General features: G+C 35.6%; 1 protein-coding gene across 4 annotated transcripts in view; it reads left to right on the top strand.

Annotated features, from left to right (window-relative positions):
* The window catches only part of LOC145994918 (uncharacterized), a 118563-nt gene that overhangs the window by 35884 nt on the left and 66543 nt on the right, over positions 1-16136 (top strand). Inside the window, exon 1 of one of the 4 annotated variants that reach the window (XM_083131437.1) lies at positions 8126-8251. The exons of the other annotated variants lie outside the window; for them this stretch is intronic. The gene's annotated coding sequence lies outside the window, so the exon portion shown is untranslated. Of the gene's footprint in view, positions 1-8125; positions 8252-16136 lie in introns of those variants that run through there. 4 annotated transcript variants of the gene reach the window in all.

Raw genomic sequence — 16136 nt, 5'->3', positions numbered from 1 at the left:
TGTAGCGCACTGTGCTAACCACTCTACGAACGGAGGTAGGCTCTACAACATCTTGCGGCAGCAGTTCCTTCCTAGCCAGTGTCCCAATCAATTTCGATTTCTTTTTCTTGATCACTTCCAGCATTCACAACTCTTTCCAGCGCCATTACATTTCCTACTTTGACCATTTTACACACTCCATTCTTCCTCGTTTCTTCGTAGCTTCCAGGTTTATCAGCGTTATTAAAAATTAATTATTGTGTCAAGATTTTGTATCTGATATTGGTGCATGTTAGTATCATAGAATCGAATTGTTTCGAAACCTACGTACGAAAATATTAAGGGAGCGTTTACAATAAACATAATCTGTTTCATTTGCAATTTATTATGAAGATTTCATTTCTTGAAAACAACATTGTGTAAGTGGCGTCTACAGCGTCGAACATGTGCAGTCTGATAACAAAATTATCTATCCATGACAAGCTTCAATTTCTTTTTATTTTTTTTTTTTACCTCACGAATGATGCAAGCTCAAAATGTACTCGAGATCTCTGCACATATACGTAAAACATATTGAGATTCCAAGAGCCGATACTTCAGCAATATGTTTACCAAGATGGTTTCCTGAACACTGGCATAAGAAATGCCCAAATGACTGTTCCCCATGTTATTTCAACTATTGCATCTCGTGGAGGGTGACTCAAATTTGCTCGGTCCTGCTAGACCAACTTTACTTTGCATTATTAAACGGAAAACACAAATATCCAAATCCAAGAGTTTTCCCGAGAATTTCATCAGGGTGACATAATGGTATAATTAGTAACACATTCACATACTCTTTCAACATGCTTCAGTCTATAGTCTATGATTGCACTAACTAACTAACTAACTAACCTTCTTAAACCCGAAGGTTTATGGCTACAGCAACACAAGCCTTCCAACTGGCCATATCCTGGGCAAGAGCAATCCAATCTTTTCCATCCTTGCCGATTTCCTTTAGGTCCATCTAGACGTTATCCCTCTATCTTCGTCTTCGCCTTCCTACAGGTCTCTTACCATCAGGTTTCCCAACAAGAATCCTGTAAACTCTTCTTTCCTTCCCGCTTTTATATTTTAACTTTTAGTTTCTTAGATATTAAACGAGAAGATAAAAGTTTATGAAGAGAAAAATAACATGTATTTCCTGAATTAAGAATTTCCTCTTTAAATTCATTTTCATTTTTTAATATTACTCCTAAGTACTCGAATTTGGAAACTGATTGATAAGTTGTTATCAATAATAAAATTTTGATTAGGTCCTAACACTTGGTTTCGGCCTGTAAGCATAGCCTATATTTAGTTTTTTCTATGCGAACTTCCAAACCTGTCTCTTTAACTGCTTTTAAAAATATTGTAACATTATTCTTAATTGTATTTATATCATCCCCTAGTAAGTCTACATCATCTGCATGTGATAACAACTGAATCAGACCTTTTAATTTTAGTCCTTCATTAGTTTCTTTTACCTTCCTAACAGCACATTCTAAGACAAAATTAAAGAGCAATGGAGATAATGCATCTCCCTGTCTTAACCCATCTTGAATTGCAAATTTGTTAGACATATTAATACTCACACGATTTTTACTTTCTGTCTCATTATTTCATACTTATATCATATTTACAAGCTTCTTAAGTATTACAAACTCGACTTATACGGTATATTACATAATTTATGTCTTTTAACCGAATCATATGCATTTTTTAAATCAATAAATACATGATGGACATTTTTATTATATTCCCACTTTTTCTCAAGTGTCTGTTGTGAAAATTTTTATCTATAGTTTCTAATTTCATAAGCATATCGGTTAGTCTAGTTAAAAGAATGTTAGATAATATTTTATATGATGTTGAAAAGTAGTGAAATTCCACGGTAATTAATGCAGTTCGTTTTATCGCGTTTTTTTTAAACACCCGAACAATCATAGATTATTTCCACTTTTGAGGAATTTCTTCTTCATTCCATATTAAACAAATTATTTTTTGAATTTGGTATATTAACGAATTCCCACCATATTTAATTAACTCAGCTGGTATTAAATCAATGCCAGGTGCTTTGTTATTCTTTAGCCTTTTAATAGCATCTTTAATTTGAGTCACGTTAGGTTCTGATACTAAAGGTTCTGCTGTGTGTACTCCATATACTACTTATGATTTATCTCCTACATGAACATTTAAAAGGTCATTAAAGTATTTCTTCCATCTACTCAAAATATCGCTTGGATCAGCAAAAAATTCACCGTTTTTATCTCTTATCAACTATCTAAATTCATTTACACCTTTATATACATCACTGATATTTTTATATTTGCTGTTTGTTTCGATTTCGTTAATTTTGCTTTTCGAGTAATATCTTTTTTCACTTCTAAGCGCTTCTCGCTTTATTCTATTATAATTGCTTAAATTTGAATCGTCAGACTTATTTAACCACTTAAGTGTAGTCTGATTTCTCATTTCTATTAGACTATAAAATTCATTATCAAACCACGGCTTGCTTTATCTTGGTTTATGGTATCCTATACTTTCTTTAGCTGCTATTCTATTGCATTATGTACATGCTTCCAAATCTCATTTCGGTCTGTTCCATTTATATTTTCATCATCAGTAAAATTTTCATATCAAACTGGGAAAAATTGTCAAAGATCTGTTCTAACTCAGTTTAATTCTTATGAGATTCATTACAGTATAGGTTCAGTTCATTAGACAAGTAAAATAGTAAAATATTTATGTCGACGGAATACATGAATTACAATAGAATTTTGGGTCTTGGTATGTCAAGGAGGTCAAGTCCAATAAACCCGACTTGAACAAAATACTACTAATAAGATTTCGTCCTCAAACCCTCTTTGCCACTGTTCAGATCTACATGGCACTAAAAAGATCTAAATTTAGAATTCAAAATGAGAATTTCGTCACAACGAAAATTCCAATTCCAATGAACTTAACATTTTGTATTCAGAGTTAGAAATTCACATTTTGAGATTTACAATTTTCATAACAGACTCTTCATGCAAATTGAACTAAACTAAAAATTAGAGTTGAGCCGATACCACCATTTGCCGATGTCGATGCCGATACCGATACCATGACCGATACCCACAGATACCGATATTTGTATAATTCCAGTATAAAATAACAAAGGCTAGTTAACGAGTCATACGAACTCGTCCCATCACTAGACACGTATCTAGAAATATATAATTTGGTTAGCCAATCCGAGCCAAGTGTCTCACAAATATAATAATAAAAGTGTTTCTATTTAATATGTTAATATAATTATTGGTCGATTCGTAATAATATGTAAATTAATTAAGTAGTACTTAATTTCTCCGATGCGTATGGAGTATTGTTGCATGTAACCACAGACTAAGAAACGGAAGAAAAACAACGTTAATACTATTTTGTTCTTTGTATATTGACTGAAAAATATTGTTATTACATAAATAGTAAAAAGACGCTACAAAATCAGAGATAAAACAGCAAATATTCATCATCTAGCTTATGTGTAGTTAGGACCGCTAAAATTTGTGTAAAAACAACAGTCATGGCAAGGAAATTTATGTCAAAGAAGTAAAAAATTGAATATTTATTGAATAACAAAAGAATGATTTGATGAAAAGTAAAGTTCCTGATAAATATTGTATGTACATTATTGTAAGTAGTGGCGTACATAAATCTTTAGAGGGGCCTCTCCGATGGTGTCGCCGTCGCCTTGTAATCAATAGATCGCGGGTTCGATACTCAGTGAAGGCACATAGTGCTTCGGGTCCCACTTTAAAATGTAAGTCCAGTCCCGATTAGCTTATCTTCCTTTGTACTGTCATTCAAAGCCGTATGTTCCCACTCTAATCTCAGCGGAAATTATTGATTGATTTGCTTTATTTTACTTCGCTGTTTGTGCCACTTTTGGCTAATTTGCGAAGATGGGGATGAGTTATGATGTGATGAAATTGATGAATGGATACTCCCAAACATCCAGGCCGGGATTCGAACCCTGGCGTCGTAGTGCGGTGCGCAAACCACTCCGCCACGGGGGCATCATTGGTCGATACCGGCAGTGACACGAAAGACAGAAGTGAAGAGGATAAGTATAAATTGCTGATTCCCCATCGCACTTGAACGTAGAACAAAGCTAATTTCACAGTGATCTTCATCCCTCTTTTCCAAGAATTCCGCAACCACCTGACCCGGCATTAGTGCGGCGTGGGGTTAAAAACACACCTATCTTACCACTACGAGCTTCAAGCAAGAATTGGCATTGAATGGTTTGTTTCCCACAGCGTTAACTAAGCAGTTACATGCCTTCATAGTAACGTTTGGGTTCAGCTCTCACTTACGCATGCCTTTGATCTTTCCATCTGCTTCCCAAGAGGGCGAGGTTTTATCCAGTGTTTCTAGTAGAATCTATGGAACATCCTGTGCTGGTCTCCCAATCTGTCACAAGGAAGGGTGAACGAACTTTTAAAAAGGACAAATGTTGAGACTAGCTGTTGCCTTTGTCCGCATTTCTAGCCACTGAAAATCTTTGGTATCGGATGGTATCGGTAAAAGAAAATCAACCGATACTCACCGATGCCGATATCGCTGGTATCGGTATCGGCTCAGCCGTACTAAAAATGTAACCTAATCAAGTAGTGATATATGATTTAAAACTAGGTAAACCATTCAACATTTTGCTTTAGTCACTTACTGACAAAATGAAAACTAACTGTAAATTGGTTGACACCTTTTGTATTTGTATTAACTAATTAACTTAATTAGAATCATCACGAGAGTAATGCAATGATGTATTCTAATTGGCCAAATTAATGTCACATCATGCATGAAGTTTACTTGAAATCCTACTTTAAACAAAAAATATATATTCACACATACATACATGTTTCTCTAGATGAATAGTAACATAGTAACGATGTTCATGAAATATCAAAATAGATGTTAGAGACGGGCATTTCTTAGCCAACGATAGAACCTAGAACTCCTAGTTTTGCAGTTTCGCCATCGAAATTCTTGGAAGAACAAAAGTGTGAAAGATAAATAATGTACGTTGCTGAAAAATGAAACTTGCATAGAATTATTTGCTGCACTACATTGTCAATAACAAATCTTCCATTATGCAGTTAAAATGCAAGGACCTTTCAAGGTTTGCATACATCTTCTGCATCTGCGACCAGGAAATAATGCAACCGTTAGACACAATGGCACGTGTTTTGCGTCATCAGTAACGCCTTCAGTAATATGACAACAAGGAATTGTGAAGGAGACGCTGGAGACATCCCTCAGAATAATCTGACTGTCACATTTCACAAACGCATCTGGATTGATCTAGAAGCGCCGCATTGGTGGTTCTACAGATGAAACAAAAACATCAGCAATAAGCAACAAAGATATACATGGTGTTTAAGTCAGGAGTGCTCCTGAAGTTAAAAAAACTTAATCAGCAAATCATCATATAGGCTACAATATTCTGAAAAGAAGAAGAACAGCTACTTAAGACTGGACAAGACAACTTCACGTCGCTTTCCTATCACTTTTGGCTAATCGCGACTCTTTAGACTGTACTTGAAGCATTTATTGAAGAATTTATTGGCTTAATAGGGCAGTAAAGTTTAGGATAGAATGTCTAAATGATGCTCTATTTAGGAATCGTTTGAGTCATCCACCTCTTAAAGGGTTGGTTGAGAATTGAATCTCTCCTCCCTTCTTCTCGCCTCTCGCCGTGGAGTACTTGGTTAGCGCACCGAATTTGTTGTAAAATCACAGGGCTGTCGCAGGTTCGATCCTCATCAGCGGCCAAAATAAATTTGTCCACCTGAAGACGAGAGAATAGGTGCTCTTTCGAAGCATTATAGTTAAAAGTACTAGACAATGGATAATGTACAGGGTGTCCAAATTGAAACGCCATAATGGGAACTGTCTGTATCTCCACATGCATTTGATGTATCCAAATGAATTATACATCAATGAATATACGTAATCATAACGTTTCTGTGAGCAAAGTAGTAATTAGTACATTTTTAAAACATTTAGTACATTTCTACATGCGCCCCACTAGTCGCAAGGAGGATGCCCAGCCGATACTCGTTTTCCACCAGATGGCCTGTAGCATGTGTGGTGTGACTGTCCCAATGGCAACTGTAATCTTTTCACGATGCTGTTGCGTAGTTGTAACTTTGGTTGAATACACTGGACATCCTCTGTGAAACTCGTGGGGCGCATGTAGAAATGTACTAAATGTACTAAAAATATACTAAATGTACTAATTACTACTTTACTCACAGAGCCGGTCCCCGTGGCGGAGTGGTTAACACATCGCGCTGCGACGCCAGGGGTCCTGGTTTAGAATCTCAGCCTGGGCAAGGATGTTTGTGAGTGTCCATTCATCAATTTCATCATGTCATCACTCATCCCCATCTTCGCAAATTAGCCAAAAGTGGCACAAAAGCGAAGTAAAATGAAGCAAATCAATCAATCAATTCACTCACAGAAACTTCATGACTATGTATATTCATTCATTGATGTACAAATCATTTTGATATATCAAATACACAAATACATGTGGAGTTACAGATAGTTGCCATTAGGGTGTTTCAATTCGGACGCCCTGTACAACTAACATTACATGCCATCATCTCCGGGCCTGGTCAGGCCAATTATTTCATTCTTCTCTCTTTCCTGTCTGTAGTCAAAAGTGGCAGAAAAGCGACGCTAAATAACTGAAGTTAAATCAAACCTTATCCAGCCTCTGCTTTCATTTCTTGGTAGTTTTGACATTTTCATCAGTGTGTTTTTCGATTGTCGTGAACGCATTATTAATTTTAAATTACCGTAATCAAATAATTGTACTTATATACAGGGTGATTAAAAAAGAATATACTTATTTCAAACAGGTATATTTGGGAAAAAAAATAGAAGTTGTACAACTCTGAAAATTTTGACAGGAATATCTAACGATGTTCAATATGTCCTCCACCAGCGGCACGAACAACATCACAGCGGTACTCAAATTCATTCCAAACTCGGGCAAGCATGTCCATTCTCACTGACGCTACAGCAGTAGTGATCCGATTTTTCAGTTCTTCCAGGTCATTTGGTAGTGGTGGTACAGAAACGGTTTCCTACAAAAGAAGTCACAGGGAGACAACTCCGGTGACCATGGAGGCCAGCTGAAAAGTGCCAAGTCTTTAGCTGCTTGACGACCAATCCAACGGTTAGGAAGAGTTTCGTTAAAACATCTCGCACTTGACTGAAGTAGTGGGATCGTGAAGACAAACAGCGCTGCACAAGCGATCTAGCGGAAATTGATTGGAACTAGACAATGTTATCTTCCGCCAGGGAGCCGTGCTGTTCAGTAGTTTCGACAGCATACTAGTTTGAAATACGTATATTATTTTTGAATCACACTGTATAATCTTTATATAATGGTTATATTTTATCGCCAATAGTTATTCTAACAGCGGTCCTTCCCGATGGCGCAGTGGTAGCGTCGTCGCCTTGTAATCAAGGGGTTCCGGGTTCGATACCCGGTGGAGACACATAGTGGTTCGGATCTCACTTCAAACTGTAGGTTCAGTCCCGATTAGCCTTTCTGTGCATAAAGTGCACTTAAAACAACAAATCAATCAATTATATTAACAGTGTAGGGAGAAGACAATCTGACATTAAAAACAAACACAAACGCACTATTATGGCAGAAAGATCGGAAGCGGTGTAACACAACAAAGAACTGATTAGCTTCTAAATTGCTAGTCAAGATAAGTTAATGGTTTAGATTGTTGTTCAATATAAAAGGTTGCGATTTTATGCATTGCGTTAATTTCATTTTCTTAATTGAATATCATTTCTTAAAGTAGGCTTTAAAATGGATGTAAAACCGGTGTTACAAGAAGTTAAAGTAACAAAAGAATTAGATGTATACATATGTATAATTCCTCGACAATGGAATCTATTTTGTCACAATTACAATTGAGAAGCATTCACCATGGAAACGAGTGAGTGCAAGCGTGTAATTACTTCAATGGAATGAGAAATGAGTATTTCTTCCACTCTCCCGTAAAGCTTTACGATTCTTCTTCGTGTGTAGTGCATGAATCGACAGAGAGTGAGTGTGGTTGAGTGTTTAAACTTTAGGATTTCTGCTATTTTAAGTGCAAGGACTTGGGAACCAGTTATGGCATAGGACTAAATATATCGGTCATGGCCTTATTGATGTGTGGAGCTGAATAATATTTCCGTAAGTAGTTTATTGTGACTGAATCTCAAATTTAATTCTATTTATAAAACATACAGTTAATATTGATTTATTTTCATCACTTTAAATCTTTGTCGTGTCATGCAAATGCAGCACGGCCGAATTTTTCAAAACAATGTTAAAAATTCTGATCACTCCTGAAACTGTTTGTTCCGTTGTAAATTTTTCGAGCAATCGATCTTAGTTGAAAGTGCTAATAATAATGAACGAATCACTTAGTGGTTAATATAGTGGGTATCACTTTTGATTCTAGGTTTCAATGCTGGTCAACACGTGGCTGATGTCCGTTGATAGATATTTACTATTTCATCGATTCCTAATGTATTCTCATTGTTCGCGATAAATCATGACAAAAAAGAAGCCAACACACAAATTGAATTAATTTGTATTTTCCAATGTGTAGTACGTACGATTATTCCATGAGAGTTTTTAATGTATTAGGACCGTTATTGCCGACATCATTATACATGCCACCACAAAAATTGTACCTTAAATAATAAAAAAAATATTATTTTTAAATAACTCTCACAAATATATCTCATTTGTCTTTACCGTAATAATATATGAGCTTCAATTTGATAGCCTATGTAAAATAAAGCCTTATCTGTAATTTTCTAAATTTCCAGTTAATGTTGTAATTCCAAATTTGACTTGTATAGCCTATTCTATAATGAAAATAACACATGAAAACATGCATTAATAATGAACATGTTGAGCTCCCAAGTATTTGTGTTTATGATTGCCAGTATACAAGATAATTATGTTCATCTAAAACTAACCTTTATTAATTCAAGGATGGACCTATATGACACAAATGTTGCTTGAAATACTGTATATTTTCACTAACTTCCTTAATTTATACTTGTAACAAGATTATTACAGTGGGTTTTGTTTTGAAATGGAACTGCATATTGACACATTTGCTTTACAAAACTAAGCAATATAAATTATATGTTGATATGTGTAAGAATATTTCAATACATCAAACGTTATTTATAGATTTATCGGATCGGTAACTTATTGTTTAATTCTAACAATACACCGATATGCCTCTATCTGCCAATATCGATTGAGAACAAAGTAATCTGTTCCCAGGGGTAGACAAAAGTAAAAATAATTCAGGCACCAGCTTCTTCTTCTCAGGAGCCAGCATTATAGGCTCTAGGCTAAAAGAAAACATGAATCCAACTAAGATAAAGCTACACATTTTGAAATGTGATATTAAAACATTTCATTTTTGAATTATTACAGGATTGGATTAAAATTTATTAAATCTTGCGCCAGAGTGAGTTTCCTATAGAAGGCTATACCGGTAATAGCATGAATAATTATGTAATACATTCTAATATGGCTTTGCAGATTTTAAAATTAGGCTAAGAGCAGTGTAAAAATTAAGAATGGCATGTTTATTATTCTGATATAATTATGCACATGATACAAAACACACACAAACATTAAAAAGACACATACCGTACCAGATATTGAAAAAGAATGTAACGGAAATTTCCATGAGCGAACTCGAAATTTTTAAAATATAACTTAGAACTGAATTTGAAAATTAAAAATTCAGTCACCAGGGGAAAAGTTTTGGCATGGCGCCTTGTATTTGTCTACCACTGTTTGTCCCGATCTCGCACCCTTTGTGTGGTGGTTAGCATATCGCTCTGAGATCCTTTGTTGTTCCTTTGTGGTTGTTCTTTTATCCACTTCAACGTTCAGCTTCATCGCTATGACTAACCTAAAGAGTTAGAAAAGCAAAATAGACCTAATCAAAATTGAATTTAATTCTTTGTGAAATATCGGAAAACATTTCAGGGTAAAACCATTTACATTAGAATATTTTGAATATGATGAAAGAAAACTTAATGTCGTGTACGACATAGGAAATATTTTTTGTACGTCCATTTGTCTGCTTTGATGAACCCGCTGTATCGGTTAATTGCATGCCGTTAGTTCATTAAACATTTATGATCTGGTAAAATGTTTTCGAGGAAAGTCAAGTAGCAGTCGAGCAATAACCTACATACTTTAAAAAGCGACACACCGGTTGTACGAAACCATTTGTGAACTGTTGGAGCTAGGTTTAGAGCAACTGTTGTGTAATCACGGATGGACTGTATATCAAGTTGGGTCACGTCACGGGGGCATGAAGACGTTTAACGTATCTCTACAGCACCTTGGAAGAGATCTGATCAATCAATTTGATGTAAAACTACATGGAATTAGCATGTAAGAGGAGGTTTAGTTGTAAGAGGAGGTTTAGTTGTAAGAGGAGGTTTAGTTAAGTTATATTTGGAATTCTCATTGCAATTATTATTATTATTATTATTATTGAAAATGCACATTTATTTATGTTAAATGCATATTTTTAAATATAAATCGTTCGGCAGACTACATGGCACAGTTCAGTGTTGCATGCTACAATTTGTATAAATCGATGTTCGAGCATTGGTGTGTCATTGTGTTTGGGTCATCATCCATTTTATCAGTCCAGCATTCATCCCCATAGCCCCAATTAAGAAAAGAGATGTAAAACAACCAATCAAGAAGAAAGAGAAATAAATATATAAAAAGCTTGCAATTAAGAACATTTGCAAATTGAAATGTTATGAGTAGGGCTAGGATTTTCATATTTTCTGGGGTAAGGCTGATGTGTTCCCTAAACATATAGAAATTCATATTATGAAGAAACTAATTAAATGAAGGTGGTTTTTCAGGGCATATTTTGGCATATTTAGCCATTTCTACGTGATAGAGCATATTTTGATGGATTTTCGGTCATATTCAGCATATTTTTGCATTTTTAAGAAATATACAGTCATTTTCGAAATGGATTCGTTCTTACTCCCATTTTTACTCGAGAGGTTTTTTTTTTTTTTTTTTGGACTGTAGCAAAATCTTTTACATTTTTATTTGAAAATTGAGAGAAAGTATTCATTGTGCATTGCAACTCAGGGCCCATAAAGTGAACTAAAAATAGTACGTCTCGTATGTGAAATATCTCAGCATTTAGATATTGTTGTTTGAAACAGTCCAGTTATAAGGGCATATTTTTCAAATTATAGTGAATATTTTGTAAAATTTTAGGTCACTGGTAAATCGAGATTTAATTATGATTCTTGAAAAAACTGAATAAGCAAATTACATATGTGAAGGCTTAAAATAAATAAATCAACTTATTCACCAATTCATTCAGTTCCTGGGTAGACACAATATTTTCAGTATCTTATGATGGATTAACGATTAATTGATTATCATTTACAATGTTACATCAGGATAACTGGAAGTAAATAAACTATGTTGTATCACAATGAGATCTGCAAGCTTTTTCACATAATTCAAGTCATATATCTTGTATTTGAAAGATCTTCTAGCTGATAATATATATATTTGAAATAAAGGTTTGGAAATGTTTTCTGCATTTTTTTTTTTTTCAAGTTAGTTGCGACGCTCAGTGTCTATAGAATTTAACAAAAAGAAAATTTTATCGCTTTCTGTGTGTCTACAACTGCTTTCATGCCTTTAAAATGATTGTCCTGTTGTGAGCAAATTGTGTTTACCATCGGGTAAAGTATTCATACTTTGAACCGTCTCTCTCGGTTGGCAAGTCTTTGATCCTGACAGAGTTTGTCAAATTCCTTCATTACCATTTTGATTATTTTGTCAGAGAATTCACTTGAAATCTCCCACTTGACACATATTTTCATCACTTCAACAAGTGATTCAAATGATTCCCAAAGCTCAGTCATGTCTAGAGAGCGTTCCATAAGAGATCATAAGCAGTTATAATATCAAGATATTTTGCTTGCAATGACTTAGAAGCGATATTTATCTGCTCCAAGAATTTACATTGACCAGTCAATAATAAAATAAAACTGCAATTCTTTAATTTGGCTTCCTGCTTCTTTAAGAGCATACACAGCTTATCTTCCTGCACATCATGTTGGATCAAGCGTTTTAAGAGTTGAGGGTACTATTATCGTATGAGGGAAACACCTACGAATCATATATTTCGGACTTCTTTACATTGCTAACGTGTTATTTTCGAATGCGGAACATTTCTTAAGGTGAAATAATGCATTTCTAACTAAGATAATGTATATTTCTTCTATTTACGAGTACTTACTGTTACTTGTTGTTTCGAATCTGTAACACATTATGGCCGTGATAGCGTACTGGTTTAGGGGGCGTTATGAGAGTGTTTTGTCGATTTATACAGTGTTGCAACCTCATTTACCGGAAAATATCTACTTTCGTGCCCGGATTTGAAATTATGCTAATACGTCGCAAACCATTGACGTTAGCCCCAAAAACCATTGACGTTAGCCCCACAAGCCATTCACGTTAGCCCCAAAAACCATTCACGTTAGCCCCAAAAACCATTTTCCGCAAGGTTAGGTTAGGTTAAGTTAGGTTAGGCAAGCATAGTTAAAAAAAAAATAATTAAAAATACTCGATACGTGGTTCTAGTGAAAGCACGGCGAGGCTGAAATACTGGCTACTGGGTTGCATCATCTTAACACACGGAACATTGCACTCTCATGCAGAAAGCAAATGGCGGGAGTAGAAACAGCGTGTCGGACAGAGATTTTCGCAGAAAACAACACGCATTCACATTAAAATGGATCAAATATATATTCAGGAACTTCCACAACGCTAAAGAAAATGATTTCAATAAGTACTTTCTCCTGTAAATTTGAAGGAAATTTGAAGGAATCCGTTTCCCTCATACGATAATGTTACCAAGTTGAGTTTGGCTTATTTTTTATTCAAGACTTTTGAATCTTGCCATTGAAGAATACTTTTACTAAAATATTTTGACAGTGTGCATTCTGAACATGGCTATTTCCGGTCACCTTCTACAGCGTATTTTAGAACCAAATTTTAATATTGACTAGCGCAATGTACGTACGTAATAAGCTTGGGATACAGGCGTACGCAGAGGTGCTACAACCCCTCCAGAAATTTTAAGGAAATCAACATTTTCAAAATATTGCAGCAAAGTAGTTGAAAAAAAAAGGAAGCGCAAAATGAATCCTGCTTAACTTTACTCCCCCGATGATACCATATGGTATCATCAGAGTAAGGTCGTACTGGCCCGATGATACCATATGGTATCATGGTGCTGATTATGAAATTAATGTGTTTTTTGGACCTTCATACTCTTATGAACTCTGACACAGGTCTGGAGTAAGCTGCTGGGAAATTCACATTGATGACCAACCTCCCCCTCTCCCCCTCTCCCCGCCCACCTCCGCAACATATTCATGCCACATTTCCGAACAGAGTTTCACATTTTGGCTCATTATTCAACTTGTATGGACCCAGAAACATGAATCATGTTTCATTCTCTTTGGAAACGTCCATTCTTTAAAAAGAATACTAAGGTTTGCGTCTTCTCCCTAAAATAGCGGCAGAAGAGGGGGCAAACTCCAGATTTTTATGATTTTTCCATTGAAATTCGGGGGTCGCGCCCCCAAACCGCCCTTCCTCGGTTCGGCGTTCTGAATTGTACACGGCTGCATGCTCTGATGTTTTAGCTGAAAAATAAAACTTATCCGAAGTAGATTGCTCTCATAGTGCACGAGTTATAACAATTTTCCTCCAAAAATGTAAATTACCTATTTTTCGTAAAAAAGAAACAAAATTCACATTTTGGCTTATTATTCAACTTGTATCGCACCCAAGAATATGAAACATGTTTCATTCTCTTTAGAAATGTCCATTCATTGAAAAGAATACTAAAGTTTGCGCCCTCTCCCAAAAATAGCGGGGGAAGAAGGGGCAAACTCCAGATTTTTATGTTTTTTCCATTGAAATTCGGGGGTCGTGCCCCACACAAGCCCCCCTTCCTCGGTCCGTCGTTCTGAATTGTACACGGTTGCATGCTCTGATGTTTTAGCTGCAAAACAAAACTTATCCTAAGTAGATTGCTCCCTTAGTGCCCGAGGTATAACAATTTTCCTCCAAAGAGTGTTCGAATTTAAAATTCCCGCCGAGAAGCCCGGGCGAGAACGAGGGTACTTTCGTAAACCTGCTAGGAAGTCTAAAGGTTAAAATAACACCCCCTTACCAGTTTTGTCTTTGAGCAACTTTCAAAACTAAAGTTAAAAAGTACTAATTATGAAACATAAAGCATATCCCGCTTTCTCTACAACGCAGCTATGTAATATCAACCTTCAAAATTCCTGCCCCCTCCGAAAAACATCCTGCGTACGTTAGGTGCAAGTTGTTGGGCTATTTTTGTACGTACACAGATTTCCCGGCCAACGTTGCTATCCTAGCTTAATTGTGCAGCTCTAGCATTCTTTCCTTAGCACAGTGGGAAATCATAGCATAATTACTTCACACGTACACCTATACAAAATCACCAATCTTGGAACTACACGCCACTATAATCTGGCTGCAGAGAATCAGTCTAACCAAAAGATAAGTCAGGAAAATTCATTAAAGTCTTCCTGCCATTCGGGGCCCCTTTACCTCGGGGGCCCCGGCTGCCCCAGCCTAGTTACGTCCCTGAGTTTACATATTACATTTCATTTCGTATGAGCTGCACCCCATGAGTACATATATTTTGTTTCCTTTCTTTTCTTAGACCCTAATAAACACCATTAAATGATTTCGAGATTAATGTACTTTCACAAAAATTGATTCTGATAAATCCTTATGTACATTATTCTACAAATAATTTATTTAAAATGATTTAAATCAGTGATTTTTTCGCTATTTAAATCAACCTGATTTATATCAATCCACCTTGCTTCCATGGCTTTCGTAAACAATGAAGACAATAACAAATTGTTTTACTCCATCACTTCGTTTCTATGGAACTATATAATTTTCAGGACACTTCAATTTAAATTCATAAAAAACATAAAGTTCTCTACATCTGCATCGCACCTTTGTCGTAAGTTGAAAACAAAATATTTTAAGAATGATTAACGTAGGTTAACTATACTATTAATATACAGTCACAAAACATGTAATAATTTTTAAAATATTTTATTCGTATAACCTACCTACGAAATGTTTAGTCTAGGAGTTAGGTCACCTTTTGTATGAAAATAAATTAAGCCTCACGACAGGTTAACCTTGCAGCAACTTTTCGCACATATAGACCCAAACGTGCGCGCAGGAAATAGTTCCGCTTCAATACTGCGGATTTTCTCACTGTCTGTGATATGAACAGCTCGGCGGTTAAGGCGAGACTGGCATGGGGATGCTGAGTGACGTTTTAGAGTGGATTGATACATAAAACCTGCTGCAAAGTTAACCTGTCGCGGGGCTTAGTTATCCAATATATCCAATAGCTCTGAACGTTGCTCATTTTGTAATATTTCAATGTCCTTTTATGAAAACAAGGGAACCATTTACATAAGTTTATAAGAAAATGATGGTTTGTGTTATATTATTTTAATCTTTAATATTCAAAACTGAAATAATAATTGTATTTACCGTTTACTGTGCGCTAATCCCACTAATACCTGATATCCTATGCGCTAGTCCCACGAAATCTTGCTGTGCACTGATCTCACGTGCGCTCCTCCCACGTAATCGTTAATATTATGTCCGTAATCAAAACTGGATATTTAAAAGCTGTGGACTATGTTAATGAGATAACATGCAATAGAAATATTGTCGCTGTGGAATAGAAATCATAACTGGTTATTAGGTGAGAAGTTAAAGTAACAAGAAACTAGTAAATAAAACCAACTTCTATCTGTTTGTTCTGATTGCTGAATGTGTACATTTCTGGACTTTTCTCCTCATTACCTTGGAAGCCTTACGAAAAATTTCCAGACGCATCATACTTAACCGAAACGATACAATAATGAATCCAACTGAATTATACCGTATCAACATCTCC

The sequence above is a fragment of the Lepisma saccharinum genome, chromosome 1 (assembly GCF_977018435.1).
Source record: "Lepisma saccharinum chromosome 1, izLepSacc3.1, whole genome shotgun sequence".
Taxonomy (NCBI): domain Eukaryota; kingdom Metazoa; phylum Arthropoda; class Insecta; order Zygentoma; family Lepismatidae; genus Lepisma; species Lepisma saccharinum.
The sequence above is the reverse complement of the archived record's forward strand: the minus strand, read 5'-3'. Positions and strand labels throughout refer to the sequence as shown.